Below are 18,117 nucleotides of genomic sequence, written 5' to 3'. Positions count from 1 at the left end.
AATAAGATTCTAATTGCATTTTTAAAAAAATACCAGTTGATTATTGAAGACATATTTCTGTAGGATTAACTTACATAGCTTAGACTTTTAAAATATTGTTTTAAATAATAATTTGGTATTTTATGATTTATGCTACCAAATCTAAATATAGTTAGTGTAAAATAATTACAGAATGATTGCAAGAAATAAACTTATTGAGGATTACCCATTTTATAAGAGACACACATCTCCTATGTAATTATTCAATGTCAATAAGTGTCTTCAGAAATCTGTTGGTAATTAATGTATGAAGAGTGCTTAGTTTCATTTTAACATATTGTGTAATTAAAGCCAATCGAAAGTTTTGCCATTTGCCGTACAGCTCAGAAACAGGAAGAAAATATATTAGCGTGCTAAACGAAACGAGCTGTGCAGCTTCGTTCTCAGGTCTGCTCCAGCTGCTTTTTGCCACTTCAGCAGTGCAAAAGAGCCAGAGACCCAGCAGTCTTCCTCTCCTGATGGTTCTCCATCAGGGGAAATACTGGGTAATTCAAAGCAGGAATGGCTGTATGCCACCTCCCCTTCTTCAGCTAGAGGGTGTAGTATCGATACCGTGTTCCTCCCTTGCTGCCAGATGTACTCTTTGGGGTCACAGGTAGTAGCCAAGATTAATTTATAATAGTTTTACAGCAGCCTAAAGATCTATAGAGTAATTTTTGCCTCACTAATCTGGCACTGCCTGCTATAGCGGATCTGGGCCTTTAAGCACAGGAAGGTCTTATTTAACTGTAGTCTTAGGCTAACTGTAGGCTTTAGACCTGGATTGAAAAGGCATTAAAGTCACCTGGAATCCGTCCCTCGCCCTCGCTGAGAGCTGCGCAGGCCCTCAGCGTGTTGCATGCTCCATGGAAACACCGCTCTCCTGGCAGGCAAAAATCTCCGGAATAGTTATTACAATGGATATTATAGGAAGGACTGCACTGGCAGAGAGGTTAATGAGATGAGATAAACTATTTCTTCTTTTTCGCTGATTTATTTTTACATTCTCATAAATACCACTTCTCATTCCACTCACTACTATCATGACACCCCCCACTGCACCCCCCAAATATTATTTAGAACATTCTGTTTAGGAGTCTTAGGATAGAAAATGCTTTCCTGCCTTGTTTTGCTCTGTTCAGGTTAAGTCACATGTTTTGATTTTTACCGTAACCTTGATGTATAAAACTGGAGCTAAATCAGCCATCCAACAGCACAGCCCAACATTCAAGAGGCACTGAGCACTGGAAGAACCCATAAAGGTACCATCTGCCTTGACAGTGTGCCTCCTGTGAGTAAAACTGCCCCTAAAAGAAAAGCGTTGCAGAAGAGCAGAACGACTTCTCCATGCAGATGACTCTTCCCTTAAGTGCTTTTAAATACTTTACAGGCGTCTTCTGTACCATCTTCCTTTAGTGTTAGCTCATAAGATAAAAGTAATCTTTGACACCTTTATTTGACTTAATACCATTTCATGTCAAGAGTTAGACCCTACAAAACTGCTGTATGTGACAAGTAAGCCAAGTGTATGTTCCTCTGCACACCAAGAGAAACCTCCAAAGAGCTGGAAGACTTCTGATGATCCACATCATCACAGGCTAAGTAACTGCTTGAGACCGCACTGATCATGGAGCCGTGTTTCTCTGCCATGAATCACTCTTCAAGTAATTAAAACCACTATACAAGTCAGAACACAACAAAGAATAAAAGCCTGAAAACCCTGATTTTGATTCTTGATCAAAGCCTTTGCTCCTTGTGCAATGTAGTGGCACTACCCTGCCGGGCTGCTGAAGGCAGCTATCAACCAGTGCAAACATGCCACCAGCCCAGGCTGCACCAGCCCAGTGTGGGCTGGTAATGGCAACAGTCAATCACAAACCAAAGGTTTACCTGAATCTGAAGTATGATTCAAGTCATTGTTTTCTAGGCTTTTGAAAATTAGTGAAGCCTAAGCTAATCAGCCTGCTCTGTTTTTATATTTACTGAAGAGAAATATGTCCAATAGGGAGAAGATTAATGTGAATGTGGGCTCTCTGCTCAATGGAGCAAGGGACTGAGTGACAACGGGCATTGAAAAAGCTGAGGTAATCCATCTCTTTTGTTTTCCCCTCAGTTTTCACTGGGCAGGTGTGTCCTCAGGCATTCCAGCCCCTGAAGGCTACCGGCAGAGTCTATGGGAATGACACCGTACCTGCAGGAGAGGAAGGCAGGATCAGGGACCACTTAAGCAAACTGAGCACATGCAACCCATGGGAGCAGATCAGATACATCTGAGGGTGCTAAGGGAGCTGACTGGCATCATTGCAAAAGAGCCATCATCTTTGAAAGGTCACTGCAGTCAGGGGAGGTTCCTGATGATTGAAAAAAGGTAAACATCACACTCATCTTCAGAAAGGGCAGACAGGATAACTCAGATCAGTCAGCCTCACCTCAGCCCCTAGGCAGATTACGGAGCAAATCCTCTGCGAAGCCATTTCTGATCACATGAAAGGCAAGAAGGTGACGGGGATCTAGCAAGGGCAAATCATGCCTGACCAATCTGACTGGTTTCTATGATGAGATGACCAGCTCCATGGACAAGGGAAAAGCAAAGGGTGTTGCACATCTTGACCTCAGCAAGGCTGATACTGTTTAGTCTTTACTAGTGACTGGATGCACTCAGCCTCTTCATGGGTGATACCAAACTGGGGGGAGCAGTCAATATGCAGGAGCACAGGCTGCTGTTCAGAGGGACCTGGACAGGCTGGAGAAATGGCCTGACAGGAACTTCATGAGGGCTAAGGCAAGTACAAATTCCAGCATCTGTGAGGGAATATCTCCATGCAGCAACAAAGGCTGAGGCCCAACCATCTGGAAAACAGCTTCGCAGAAAAGGACCAGGGCATCCTGATGGACAATATGCTGAAAGTAAGTCAGCAGTGGGCCCTTGCAGCAAAGAGGGCCAACTGAACTGTATTAGCAAGAGTTTAGCCTGCAGGTCAAGCAAAGTGTTTCTTTGCCTCTATTTGGCCCTTGTGAGACTGCATCTGGAGTACTGCAGCCAGTTTTAGGCTACTCAGTACCACAAAGACATGGACGTGCTGGAGTAAGCCCAGTGGAGGGCCACCAAAATGGGCAGGAGACCAACGCACAGGATGCATGACAAGAGGCTGCATGAACTGGGTTTGTTCAGTCTTCAGAAGAGAAAGCTCGGGGGAGACCTTATCGCTGTCTGTAACTACCTTATGAGAGGGAATATGAAAGATGGAGGAAGCCTCTTCTCAGAGGTGCACAGGCATAAAATAAGACACAAGAGATGCAAGCTGGAGCTCAGTTGGATCAGAAATTCTGATCGCATAAAAGGAAAAAACTTTTTACCACGACAGTGATCAAACACTGGAACAGGTTTCCCAGGAGATTTTCAAAACCAGGCTGGACAGGTCCCTGAGCAACTGGCCTGTCTTTGAGCTGGGAACTGGACTAGATGAGCTCCAGAGTTTGCTTCTAACCTGCACGATTCTGTGATTCTGTTTTAGGAAAAGACAGGTCCAGATGCATTTGCTCCCTGGGGGTGCCCATTTGTTTCCATTGAATATATATGGAGACGAAGCTAACTAGCTTAGACATAGATAATCCATTTTTAGATGGTTAATTTACAGATGAGAAATATCAATTTTAGAACAGAAAACTTCAGTAAAATAGAGACACAGTAAGCACAGTATTGCACATTAAATGCTGGTAGAGCATTAGTGTTTAGTAAGATACATACTGCTAGATATTGTTATCCTTGAAAAAGTTCCTATTTTTTTAGAAGTAAATGCTTTAACTCTTAGTTTTTTTCCTATCATCTCGCATATTTCACTCGAGATAGGAGAATTCAATGGTGGCATGGGCTTACCAAAACCAGAAATATATTTGAAAAATATAATAGATGATTATATATTTTTATATGTACATATACAATCCACAATATACAGAAACATACATCCTTAGTTGTGGGTTTAAAACAATTTGAGTAGTATAAAATAATCTTCTATACAGTTCTTCTAAGTGTCATCTTTAAAACCGAGGAATTCCATCACTAACATGACTGGATCCCAAGTTAAATAAGAAAGGATCGTATTAGATACAGGACATTTTAAGTAAGAAAGTCTTGATTCTGAAGTTTTATTTCCTCCCTTTGCTCCCCAGAGTCTGATTTTACCGATTTTTACGTCTGTTGTACATCAGTATACATTTCCTCAAAGAATCCCGCAGTGAGGCTGACTGACTGGGAGAGGGCTGTGGGAGAAATTCAGTCTGTGCGGTTTGAGCAGACTACTAAGGTTTGTATTTTAGTTTAGTTGGTAAATTGCACTTTTTTTCCTAATTAAAATATATATTCAGGTTTGATTTGGGGAAGGAAGCAGAACTGTTTTCTACCAACACTACGGTTTAGACTTTAAGACCTATATTGCCTTCTAGTGGTGTCCATCACTTTCTATTGAACTTCTTCAAGGACTTTGCTCGTTATTTAGGCGTTTCAACTAGGTGCTTAAAGCAAGATAGGGTAAATCAAGCTCTACAAGGTTATGTGGCAGTGTATTGTGATTTTGTGCATTACAGAGTTGTGAGACAGTGCCATTTTATTGCATTTGCTTTGTTGTCATTTTTAAAAGGGACATCAGGGAGGATGTGGGCGCACACTCTTGACATATTTGGTGGCCTTATACCCTCCTGATAGGTGCATATTCCAAAGAACTTCTCTTACCTGTGGCACCCTTGTCTGAGGTATGAAGCATTTCTTATATGTTTTCTGGGTACATAATCTGGGCAGAAAATTTCCAGGCTCATCCACACAGAGGATATTACAATTAGGTCATTTACGAGCAGCAAATGGCAGAAAGTATGGCATGTAATTATCTGAACACCTGATTTCTACAATAACCACACCTCAAAATTGAGAACTTGAGTACTTACTTTTAAAAGTGTGTTTACTTATTCATCAAATGAGTCCAGTTTTGGATAAGAATGACCCGTGTGTATGTCTGTACTGCATTTTCAGTAAATGCCAATACTTACATGGGAACTGGAATACTTCTGAGACTTTCAAAAGATGTGCTATATTTTGCTTTGAATATACAATTTGGACCATTTCCCAGACCACTAAACACTTTCTAGACTTGGGTAGCATTTTCTCCACAATGTCTCCCTGCATTTCGTGACATTAGCTAGAATATGGGATTGAAGAATCAATAAAACCACAAATCATTTGCAATGTACTTACAGCCCCTCCCCCAATAATTAAGTATTCTAAACACAACTTAAAAAGAAATAACTTCTTACTATATTTCCAGGGAAGTTTTGCAGGCTTTGCATCTTGCCCTGCTATTTTTATTTGTTAGGACAGTTTTGAATTGATAGTACTTTACAAGTGAAGTTTAGTTAGTTCAGAGGAAACTTTGGGTACACATGCAATGAGCTGGGGCAAAATTTGTACCACAGTTCTGTATTTTTTCAACAAACTCGGTCTACATAGATCACAGACCTTCAGCTGGTGCAAATCAGCACAGCACTACTGCAATCATCTTTACCAGCAGCTGGGACTCTGGCATGGATAAAGCCTTTCTTGTTGAATTAATAGTACTACTTCTTGTCAGCATCGCCCTCCCAGGCAGTCATTCTCAAGAGCACTGATTATGGCTGCTCAAATATTTTGTGACTAGAGGACTAGATTAATAATGACAGGCCACACAGTAACCATATTTCTTTCATCATTTACATCTTCTTTTTGTTGCAAGGAACAAGTGCACCCAGGTCCCAGTCCCATATTTCATCAATGTTGTCATTTAAAGTAGCAAAAAAAGGCAACTCTTAATCCTTCTGAGAAGCCTGAAAATCAAAATTATGCAGTTTGGAAAATAGGAAAAGCCTTCTAGCAGGATTGCTTTGTAAATACTGGAATAGACTTCCTGTAGAAATTACAGCCTCTTTGGTGGACGTCCCTAATAACAGGAAAGATAAGCTCATCAGGAGCAACAGAGCTATACTGCATCCTACCTCTAGGGAGGATAATGGACTAGGTGATGTCTTAGATCCTTCCTGACTTATTTTTCTGATTCAGTAATACTACCAATTATCGTTCAGTGCATGCGAATGCTACATCTCCTTCCTACATGCCATGTCAAAATATTTGTTCCTTTTACATCTCTTCCTGACATTGCAATATCACATTTAGTCCTTATTTGCTGTTGGTTGTTATGCAAATCTCTGATCGCTAATTTACAGCTTCTCTCCTAAAATTTCTAAATACCATAAATGTATTAATTCAAGCTTTCAAACGGTCCAAAATGTTGTTCTAGTTTAACCAGAATGAAAGACGTGTTACAAAGCACCAAATTATCAGATGCGAGACAGCAACCCAAATCGGAATTCATAGCTAGCTGTGTATGTGGTCACAGATACTGTACCAGAGAGTGAATGACTCAGCCTCCCTCTGGGGGGATTATATGCAGAAATCTCTGCACAATTCTGGGTACTTCAATACCAGAAAGAGAGCAACAGAATGATGGGTATGTGGAAAAAAAGCCATAAAAATGACTGAACAGCTGGAGGGGCTGATTTATGAGGAGAGATTAAAGGAATGATGTTTGATTGTCTGCACAATGTCCAAGAGCCATATGTTAACCACTTCAAGTATCTGAAGAGCATAAACACCAAGGAAAAGAATAAATAACCAGGCTGGAACAAGAAGGTGTAACTAAAAATACAGAAAATGAATATACTAGGGGAAATTCTTAACAATGAGCTTTGTTAACTAGAGATAAGTATCTGAAGAAAAGCAGCAGGAGTCTTATTGTTCCTAGTAACTTCGAGAGCAAACTGGACAAATGACTGAAAAAAAACCATTAGGTATCTATCTGGGGCTGGCTGGCAAGAGAGCTTGCCAGCTATTATTGTTTGATAATTCCTTCCTTTATGATATTTATAAATAAAAATGCAAAAGACAAGTGATGATTCATTCAACTGAATTAGCCATTTACATCACTTAGCCTTACTTGTCTAAAATGTTAAAGCAAACAATATACTACTCTTATGCATACTTTACTCATAAATACTTCCCGAAGGTATTTTCTGTCAGATATTTTTAAAATTAATAAAACCTCATAGCACTGCACATTTAAAACAAACAAACAAAAAACCACCAAAAAAGTTGTTCCTAAAAAATTGTTTAGGAAGCAAAGTTGGAATTACTAACAAAAAAACACTATCTTCTGCTATGTCATTCTCATGTCCCTATGTAATGAAAGTATAAATCACTGCAGTTTTAATCCAGAATTCAGGGATTCCCATTTTCCTCTGCAGCTTCAGAAAATGTTATTTTGTACTTCTCCTTTGCTGCTCAGCCTTCCTGTTATAACAAGAAAAGTTTGTTCCTTGTCAAAAAGCTGGAATTCCCATTTATTTGCAAAAGAGGAACTTGATATTCCCACTACTCTTGCACAAAGCCATATCATTATTTACTAATTCCCTCTTAGTCTTGCTTCTGTGTTTTAGAGATGGATTAGAAGGTGCAAAAGATAAAAATGTACTCATGGTGGACTCCAGGGAAAATTCCCCTCAAAAAACATATTCTATGCATATATCTGTTTTGGAAATAATTAGACTCAAGCTCAGCCATATAAAGGACATAGGGGTGTTGACTTCGATGCTAGTCAATTAGCTACTCAACAATGCAGGAAAGGAGCTTATATCAAGAGCTGGCTCATTTGAGAAAAAAAGCCGAGGAGTAAACCAGTGCCTCTACAGCTGGGAACCAGGGTCCACAGTCAAAAGAGGGTACAAGCCAAATGAACTTTGCTGACATGCCAATATGGCCTATAGTACATGCTCACAGTTTCATCTAAGGAGTACAGACATCAAAATGCAAAATGCTTATAAGAGTGTCTAACATAGAAAGGGAAACCCTTTTTTCCTAAAAGCAGTTCTAACATAGGTTGAGAATCATTGCCTCAATCCAGTTATCAAGATTACAGCTCCCAAAATTCTCCATTCAAAACATTTCTAAAAAGTAGAGGCTGCTTTTCCAAATTGAAATATTCTTGCTTTTCACAGTGTTCCTATTTTTTAGGGGTTTTTTTGCTTACTTTCCTGCTTTCTTCCTTTTCCACGCCATCCCCGAAGGAAGGAATCTAGAAAGTAAAAGAAGGATAAGTGGGAAGAAAAGGAGCAAGAAAGATCTGAGGAAGGAAAAAAAAAAGAAAACTGATCACTGAAAATGTACTTCAAAATCTCAGAAAAAGCAAAAAAAGCTTGGAGAGCTCTCATAAGGATCCAATGAGGGTCTTTCAGTTTACTATGAATGGACATATCCCATCCCCTGGTGAAACTACTTGCAGCAATCTACCAAAACTTCAGCAGAGCAATTAGTCAGCAAAGGAGCTATCAGGTGGAAATCCAGGCCTGTGAGCGAGAATCCATCCTGCAGAGCTGGCATCACCCACATGACCTGCTGGCTCTGGCTGTCTGCAAGGTTTAAACCCACATCCTTAAAAGCAGTTAGTGAGCTTAATATGAGTCAGTGGAAATGAGGCACCTACATAATGGTTAGTCACCTAAATACCTTTGCAGATCAAGGTCTTATTTCAGCGAAGGGCACTCCAGGGCATTTTTTGTCACGGGAATCGGGATTTGCCACAATACCAGTGACAGAAATTGCTACAGAAGCTCCCCAGCTGAGCAGCTTTATTTGGAAATGACCACGTCTACAGCAGCAGTTACTTTTCTGAGCAAACGTGTACATTTACTCTTGGTTCGCAGGAGAACATTTACAAGAACCCTGAAATACGGAAAGATTTTTGCTGTATCATGTGTTTTCATAATAGAAAGTTTGTCCACAAACACAGTCCTCCTCCAAAAAAACAAAGAAGTGTGACTCAAGGAAAACAGCATCCAGGGCAGAACAGAAAGAGAGCTGACAGCCCTGTGAACCCACAACAGCCCCAAGAAGATCTGTCTGCCAGCAGAGCCAGCCGTGGCGTCAGCCAAAGAAGTCAGCCACAAATCCAGACACAGCTGCTGGAAAAACACATTCCAGGTCCTACACACCGCTGCCAAGTCCACCCCATGATTATAGCCACGGACTTTGGAGAACCCAGAGGAAGAAGGTGAAAAGGAATAGGATCAACATTGCCTACATCAGGAAGAGGCAGTGCCAAGGCAACATTGAAATTACCGGTAAGTCCCATTTTACTTTGTTCTTGCACTATTTTAATGCAGAGTCTAGCTATAGTCTTTCAAAGTTTAAAGGAGATTTTGTCATTTTTGGCAGCAAACCCAGCTTTCTTAGCAAACATGATAATGGCCTTACATTACATGGCCTTGTGCCCCAAAGGATTCCAAAGTGTTTTACAAACTTAAGCTGATACATGGCCAACGTACACAGGGACCTCTTCATCCACCACTGAAATGTGCTCAGCCTCTAGGACAACCTGTCATAAATGCTTAGCAAAGCACAGAAGCTCTTTGCAGTATTTTAGGCTAGGACGTGATGAATGCTTTACACTACTGAATCTGAACGAGAAGGTGGAACATAATTATGTGAGCAGAAATTCAGTTGCACAGAACATTTTAACTCATACTTCTTCAGCTCTACACCTACTCTTAAACTCGTACTACAGTGCCTTTTAGTGTTACAGTTTGATGACAACCTTTGTTTTCCAAAGCCTGCTTCAGAAATGTCCTCAGCTGCATGGCTGGATTCTCCTTCCCTTCCAACTGGTGCATCTACTGGATCCACACCAATGGTTACTCCTTCATGTTGGTGTCCCACCACAGTTTCCCAACCAGACTCAACTTCTGGGACAGCAATGTATCAAGGCCAATAAAATTCTGGGTTAAGTCTTGCAGATCTCTTCCCTTTCAGTTATTTACTGCACAGTGATAATTTGCCACATATGATGCTTTCCTTCATAAGCACTGCTGGGTTTTAACTCTCTCCTCCACAAAAAAAAAGCATTTCACAAGCAGTACAATGTTTTCAGGCCCAGTCCTGGGCCTGTCCACAGTAGGAAGATTACTTTTAGCCACAATTTGCTTCCTTTTCCTAATTCTACAATAAAATTATCATTTTGACTCTAATATTTTTATTAAGCCACTTAACTCTCGTGACCTTTCCAAAGTTAGGAGAACACCAAATGACTTAATCCTTTAAAAAAAGCTTTCTATAGCTAAGCAGATTTGTGCAAATGTCTACAGAGATTGAGGGTTTTCAAAGTGCAACAAACCATCTAATAAAGGTTTTCAGACACAAAGCCATCCCAAATTCATGCAATGCTGACTGTAGCTGCCATTTTAAAAGCATCAGCAGAATCCCAGATATTCTGAACAATAAATAAAACCAAGTACACTTTTAAACTTCACCTCCAAGACAGGGATACAGGCACATATTTCTCGTCAAGGGACGTTAGGGAAAAAAAAGCTTTCTAATTCCAGTTGCTTTCAACTTTCTCTTTAACCTATGTCCCTAACTATTTTCTGTGGTAACAGGGCTGATTCTTACAGCTGTCACTCATACTGCATGCAACTCTGGCCCCTCCGGGGCCACCATGAACTCGTCTCAGAATAATCATTGTAAGAATGTCAAACTCAGATTTTTTTATTTTAAGCTTTTGACAACAGACAGTATCTTCTAATTGTAAAATGTTTCTGGTCACGTGTGAGTAACAAATATTAACTGCCAGTCTGACTCTGAAACTTTCATCCTAACTCAGCAGACGGTCCCATCCATTTCAGTACACCTGAATGTGTCACACAGTACTACATCGTGCATCCAAGAACAGATCCAGGCCTTCTTCATTTAGTTGATGAACTATCACTTCACAAGGACCAGGCAGGAAATCTGTCACGCTCTAGCACAAGTGATAAAAATATGACAGAATTGACTATATTTGCTTTAGGAAACGTCTATAAATCAGGTACACAGTAGCCTTGAGAAACTGCTTTCAAAAGCTCACACACCTTAGGAGACTTGAAATAAAACTATTTACTATACCTTTTAACTACGTCATTACACAACTAGTAAAAGCAAGCAGATGTAATAGAGTTGAGCCTGTCAATCTCAAGCTGGGCTGAATTTCAGTGCTCTTATTTTCCTTACAAAGCTTCTCATATTCAAAAAGTGAGGAGGATGTGCTAGAACTGGATCACACAGTCTGACTTCCTAGGTCTTTAAATCACACTCAGTTACTCCTGTGCTGGGCCCTGCAGGTTGAGCTTGGCTAAGGCATCTGCGCCTGGCTCTGGTGAGTCCAGCACACAGATCTAGCGCTGGGGGTCTGGTCCGATTTGAAGATGTCCAGAGACAGAGACACTAACATACCCCACAGTGGTATTTTCCAAAGGCTAATCTTTTCCCTGTTAAAAACTCATGTCTTATTTCCAATATGACTTCGTCTGGCTTCAGTTTCAGGCCATTGGTTTCCATTATTCCTTGGACAAATAAACCTGTTCATAATCATACACATAGTTATCCAGCCCTGACATTCCTATCCTGTCTTCTCTGTGCTCCCAGAGATCTGAATAGACAGCAAAGGCAGACTAGCTCATGTGTTAAAAAGGGGAAAGCCCAGCTAGAGAAAAGATTGCAATACAAAAAAAAAAAATCTTTTTTTTTTTTCAGAAGACAACACCATCCACGAAGATGTGCAGCGTTTCGAGACTGCAGTCTTTCCTTGAACTTCTCACCACCAGCTCCTTGCTGGAGAGCTGCCTCCACAGAATCCCTACCCACAGCGGCTAGTGGCGAAAATACTTTTCCTTCAATTTTTCTTGATGGGGGATCCAAGTTTATTCCTCGGTTTGCCACATTTCAAAAAGAAACATACAATACCAATCTCTTCCAGTCCTTCTTTGTTGGACTGCTACTCTCAGCTGAGGTGGCTGCAGAAAATCACACCAGCATTTTAATGAGGAATTCAGAGAAGTTAAAAGACCTTTCCATTGGTGTTTAAATCTCACACAAACAGCAGGCTGCAGCTGTAGCCTTTGCTGCCTATGGATAAATGTATTATTTTAGAACATGGCCAAGACCTCCTTGTAGGAGGTCCTGCAGGAGTGGAGCCAACAAGTGATTATGAAAGGCAGCCTAAAGAACATTTGACACTGTTTTCTGCCTACGCTTAACAAGCACCTCGTAGTTCGGGCTGCAGTTTGCACGATTTTGGCTTTTAGAAAATATGAAACACCTTAGTAGATGGATTTTATGTCTAGGAGATTCCATCTGAGGCACTGAACCCACCCAATTTTATTACTTATACTTTCAAAAGGTTGGGAAAAGCTTCAAAGTCGCATCTGAAGAATTCATGAACTTAACCTAAAAAAATACCTGGAACTCTGGCATCCATGCAGTTTTTTTAAACATAAACATGGACAAAAAAACTACTCTTCAAATAAATCTCACCAGACTTATTTTCTTAAGCAAAAAATCAATGAATTTTATTCATTATCTTGTATTTCATTTCCTTTGAATAAACAAGCCTTTATTTACTGCCTCTTGAGATACCATTCAGTATGTCACACATAGCCCTAGTCTGCCTTATGATTCAGTCACTGGGATGGAAGAACCAGCTGGCAACTGAGAACATTTGAGTCAAATAAAAGCAAAGAGCAGAAGCTGCTGACTGGGCAGAGCTAGAAAGGTGAAGAGAAGGGCATCTTCCATTTTGGGAGAGAAGCTGGGACCACTGTTAGGAACTCCCTTTGAGACCATTAAGGAAGAAGGAGCCTGGACAAGCAGTCTGATGTATGACAGGCGAGGCTGGACTTGTGCAGGCCTTCAGCATTTAATTAGGAATGGAGCAGCTTGAGTTTATCCAAGAAGGAGCTCTGAGGCTAAAAAAGAGGATGGAGGACAATATATACTGCGGAGTCCTGTAGGATTACTAGCCCTCCTTTAAGAGGTTTGAGCCTGGCAGCAGGTATCTAGGGACTCATACACTTCAAGGACATGCACAAGGGAGCAAGACCGCTGGAAGGCCAGTTACTAAGGAGAACTCCAGACTGAGAAAAGTCAGAGAGCCAGACGATGATGTGAGGAAAGAGCTCAAACTCGCCCACATGTAAATAAAACAGTAACATGACATTTTGTTAGGCCAGTTAACTCTCCAGCATTGCAACACTCCTTGTCCTCTGGTATCTGGCGTCAGATAATATGTCTAATTCAAGAAACAAAGGCGGAGAACAAACTCAGCTGGCACTGCTGTGTTTCTCAAAAATATGCATTGCTAACTAAGAGTGCAGCTTTTCAACAAAGTCGCTGTGCTACTCAACCTGGAAAATTAATTATTGTAAAACTACCTGCAAGAACCAGGTAGTGATTCCCACCATCAAACTGCAAAGCCTGTGGTTTTCAGGGCCTGGCTTAGTCTTTGTGTGCCCAGTGCTGACAAAGTTCCTCCAAAGTTAGCCCAGGAGCACGTTAGCTCTAGACTGTTTTAAATCATCATTCTAGAATTCAAATACAAGATTCGGCAATTTGTGATCAAGTTGTTCAAGCTTTCACCCTTCTGCTCTGCTTTCCTTGGATGTGTTACTAAACATATTACAGCTGAAAATAAACCAAAACAACTGTTGGGCTGTGGCAGTGAAATTAAAAGCAACTGAGCATGTCTTCCAAAGTAAGGTAAATAATATATGGAGCAAGTTAGGTCAAGTATGCTTGATGATTCTCAGTTGGGGTGCTAAGACTGTTACTTATTCCACTGTTCACAACTAGTTGCCAGCTTACCTCGTTCTCTCTTCTTTATTTACTTCTCCACCTGATGTGGAATATCAGGATATGTAGTGTTTTTAAGTTTGGAGAGGGAGGTGAAAGTGCTCTTTTCTTAAAATGTTCTTTTTTGTGCGTGTGCGTAATGCCTAAAGCAGGACTGTAATGGAAATTATGGTTAAAATATTTTCTAGAGGAAAAGGTCAGCTTAAATAAGAAAGAAGGATGATCTCATATTTCTGACAGTTCAGATACAAGCAAATCTTAGCACCAATAAGTTATGTCATCTGTTAAATTCACATAAGCAGAATGCCTCTGTACATTTTGCACTGTTATGACAAGGCTGTACAGAACAAGGGTAAATACTCCATATGAAATAGCTATCTATACAGGGTTACTTGTATCTCTTCTTATCTTTAAATAAATCAACCCAGAATTAAAGCCGGCATGGTTTTCTGTTCTGTCTTAAGAGACCTAAGCTGTGCCACATTAAACAACATAGTAAGCATAAATTTATATTTGGCCAGAATGACACTGAAAGTTATAGCTTAATATCTTACTCATTGAGATACTGTTCATCCTGACCTTGGCTATAGCTTCATATTTTACACACCATTACTGTCATAGTAACAGACAGAGCCAACAATAATTTGCTCATACAGTTTACAATACATTGTGTCCCAGCCACACTGAGGGGTCTTTAACCATCAGCAGATGTGTTGCTTGTATTAGCTATATCTGAACAAAGCAGAATCTATTCAGCCTTAAAGTCCCTATGGCTGCTTCGCTGTGTCTTGAGCTTAGTGCATAGCTAATTTGGTGTTCATACCACTGTAACTAATTACAGTATGGCTGAGGAATTTCAGAAGTTTTAGCCCACAACCTGCTGCCTAAATTTCACGCGTTTCTCCCGTTCCTGGCGTCTGAGTTTTAGGAGTCCACCCTCGGAGAGGTTAATCAGCAACTAATACTGTAGCTGCTCTGTGATGTTCAGTCCTTTAAATTGTTTCTATGTGAATACTATCCAAAGCTTCTCTCACCACAACCCTAAAAACATTAAAGGTCACTTTTTAAATGCTCAATATTTGTGCTTCATTATCAAGTCAGAAAATCTTGTACAAATCTATATATTCATGTTTAACATTCCTAAAAAGAAACTAATGTAAAGAAGACAGAACACCATCACTGTTGTCCCGTGTGAAAGACATAAGGGCTGTGGTGTTCATTAATGTGTAGGCATTACACATTGTGCCTCTGGAGGCAAAGGCATTAAAGAAAGAGGAAAGTGGACAGAGAAAGAGGCAACCTTGAAGTTCCAGATTTAGCTTCCTGATATAGCTATACAAATATATCCAGCACAGTGCAATAAAGAACACAGCTATCGTTACATTTTTTCTGGGTATAAAGCCATCCCGACCTGGTGAAAACTCTCGGCTAGGATCAACAAATAACTTAAACCAGTTGTCCATGAACTCAAATTCATTTGGGCAGAAAAGCTGTCTGGTTTCAGAGATCAGTAGGCTGAGAGCTACAATTACTATTTTTAACAGATGAAGTAGGCAAAGAATTGCCTTCCCAGAAAGTTCCCCAACCAACTTTTGCTTTGTATTAAAAGAATATGAAGGAAAAAGAAACAGCTCAGAATGCCGCAATATATTTTACATTTTTTTGCTAATTTTTGCTCCTTCACTTTTCAGAATAAGAACTAGAGGACAAGGAACAAGGCAAGTCTGAAATAGATGGAGTTGACTTAGGCAGCCTGTGTTTTCCTCTGCCTACTTGCCCCTTCTTCTACCAGTAGTTCCTTGCACATTTTACCCAGTGTACAGCCTTGTCTTTTTAATACCTTCATCCTGTCATTTATTTCCCTTCCTAGTATTCATAATATCCCTCCCTGACATCTGGCTTTTAAACCTGTTGTGGCAGAACAATGTAGAATGTCATGTTTATAAAGCTTGTTGCCTATTTTGATGGTGTGGCTCCACAGCCCAAAGATTTTCCTCTGAAGCCTGACATAGCCAGCCTGCAAGGGAATCGTATGGCTGTGGAGGAGTGCTCTTACACTTGGTAGAAAATGATAATTTAGGTTCAGAATTTCCCCTTCTTCTTCTTCTTACTGCTTCCACAGGAGATTGTATTTCTCTAAGCTGATCTCCGGCTGCTTTACTGGCCCCTTGAATCCATTCCCAGATAATACATAACCCCAAACAGCCTTAAGTTTGCTGGAAGTTCCTCCAAGGGTCTGGATGCAGGAACACTGCATCCCAGAAAAAGGGAGCTTTACACTTCCTCTCCTGGGTGTCCTTTTTGCTCCTTGGACATAGTAGAGCATCCGGACTTCATATTTCATTTCTTTCTCTCTGCTTTCCTCTCTGCAGTCCTGATGCATCTCAGGCTTCCTGCCTCTTTGCAAAATCCAGGTGAATTTGCTGTAAAGTTAGATGTTGGTCTAATTACTGCAGACTGGATGTTTAATTGTTCTGCTGCTTCTCTTTGAAGGATCACAATGCCTGAACTGTCAAGCATTGGCAATGCCTCTCTGGGACCTTTTGTTCTTATATAATAATACCCATCTTAGTTGTGATGATTATGAAATGAAGGACCTTATCCCTTTTCCTAAGCTGGTTTTGCTTAGCTCCAACGTGCCTCCAAATTTTCTCAACTTCAGGGTAGTAATTGTCATCAAAATAGATAATTTTGTTCTTATACAGCTCTCCATTGTTCTTCCCAGCTGCCTGTAAAAAATTATTGCTGAGTTTGATAATTCTGGAAACAGAAAACTACATATCTTAGCTGGATCTGGGGATTTTTGTGCTTCTGTCCTATAAGGTCTTTATATAATACTATCAAAAAGTAAGGATTGTGTAAGTGACAGAGGCAACATTCCCACATTTTTGTTATTTTCTGTGTTTTTAGGAATGCCATAAATCCTGTCATTGCTTCTCCTTTGAGCATCTTCTAAATCACCACATTTTGCTCTTTGGAGCCTGTTCTGTTTTACCAGGAAAAATGACATGTGTGTTCCCCGCAAAAGGTTAATCGATAAAATCTTTACAATCTCTTCTCATCTGGCCAGCCTCACTTTAATTTCAGTAACAGTGCTAGTCAACTCAGTCAGAGAGGCAATTTAATCTTTCTGAAGCCTTTCATTTCCCCATTCTTTTACTCTTTGTTGCTAACCCTTTTGAATGTATTATCAAAGTTTCTGATAGCCAGTGGTTTCCACAAAGCCCAAGTTCTTCAAGTCATGTTATCTGGTGAAAATCTCAGTTTTTAAGAGTATCTGTTATTCCTCAAGGATGTGGAAGAAAACTTTGAAAATATGTCGTAATGTACAGTAAAGACTGAAAAAACAGGATACAAATATCTCCAAAAAATTCTCCTTTTCTTCTTAATCTTGTGATTTCTGGGGCTTGATTCATGATTTTGGAATGCCTGAGACTGGCAGTACTATTTGTTACCAAAAGTACAACAAATTTTCTTTTTGGCCAGCTGAATACCTCAGGAGAGTTCTGGACAAGAGTCATCCTGCATCTTGCTGCTTGAGCTAATCACTTTCCCCAGCAGTGCTTACTTAATACCATACTTTCCTTCCTCTTCCTTTCTGACATAAGAGACTCTTACACACTTTTCCCAGTCCTTTTACATCTATTTTTTCAGCATCTAATTGTAAAAGTGGATAAAGTGAGGCAGGCAACCTTTATGTTAAAAACATATTCTGCAATACCACAGTCACATTTACACATGCATCTCTTCAGCATCGGTGCTGGATTAAGAAGCCCCTATCATTCATCCTCTCTTGCATACCCCATCCCGTAACGACACTACCCTCTGCGTGTACTTACATAGAAACACTTCAGGAAACTGGGTGATCAGACACAAGGGCAGCAATGAATGCTCAAGGACAGTTAGGGTTTGTTTCTGCCAACCTATTTGGCGCTTGTGCCAAATACCTCACCACAGCCTCAGATGTGATGAAGCTGAATGTTTTGGAGAACATCGAGGAAGGCTGCCAACATTACCCTTAAAATTAAAACAGTGCATTAAATATTATTTTTAATTTTCTGATTCTGAGAAAAGTAAGTCATTTATGCAGGATAAGCTTTATGACTGCAATTTTTTTTTTTTTTTAATTGGCACTTTCACTGTACTTTATTTTTTCAGACATATCTGCCACATTGTAGGGAAAGGGAATTGATACAGTGCACAGAACCACAGCAAGGTACCAGGGTTGTTTTCATTTGTAATATTAGTGTACTAAAAATATCTACACTTTTTTCAGTTCTGTCACTGTAGTATTTGAGAACCTGAGATTTTATAATCATAGCATACTAGTTTTTAATTAAGGAGATTAAAAATAAGATTAAATTCTG

The sequence above is a fragment of the Gymnogyps californianus genome, chromosome 3, assembly GCF_018139145.2.
Source record: "Gymnogyps californianus isolate 813 chromosome 3, ASM1813914v2, whole genome shotgun sequence".
Taxonomy (NCBI): domain Eukaryota; kingdom Metazoa; phylum Chordata; class Aves; order Accipitriformes; family Cathartidae; genus Gymnogyps; species Gymnogyps californianus.
Note: the sequence above shows the minus strand (reverse complement) of the source record.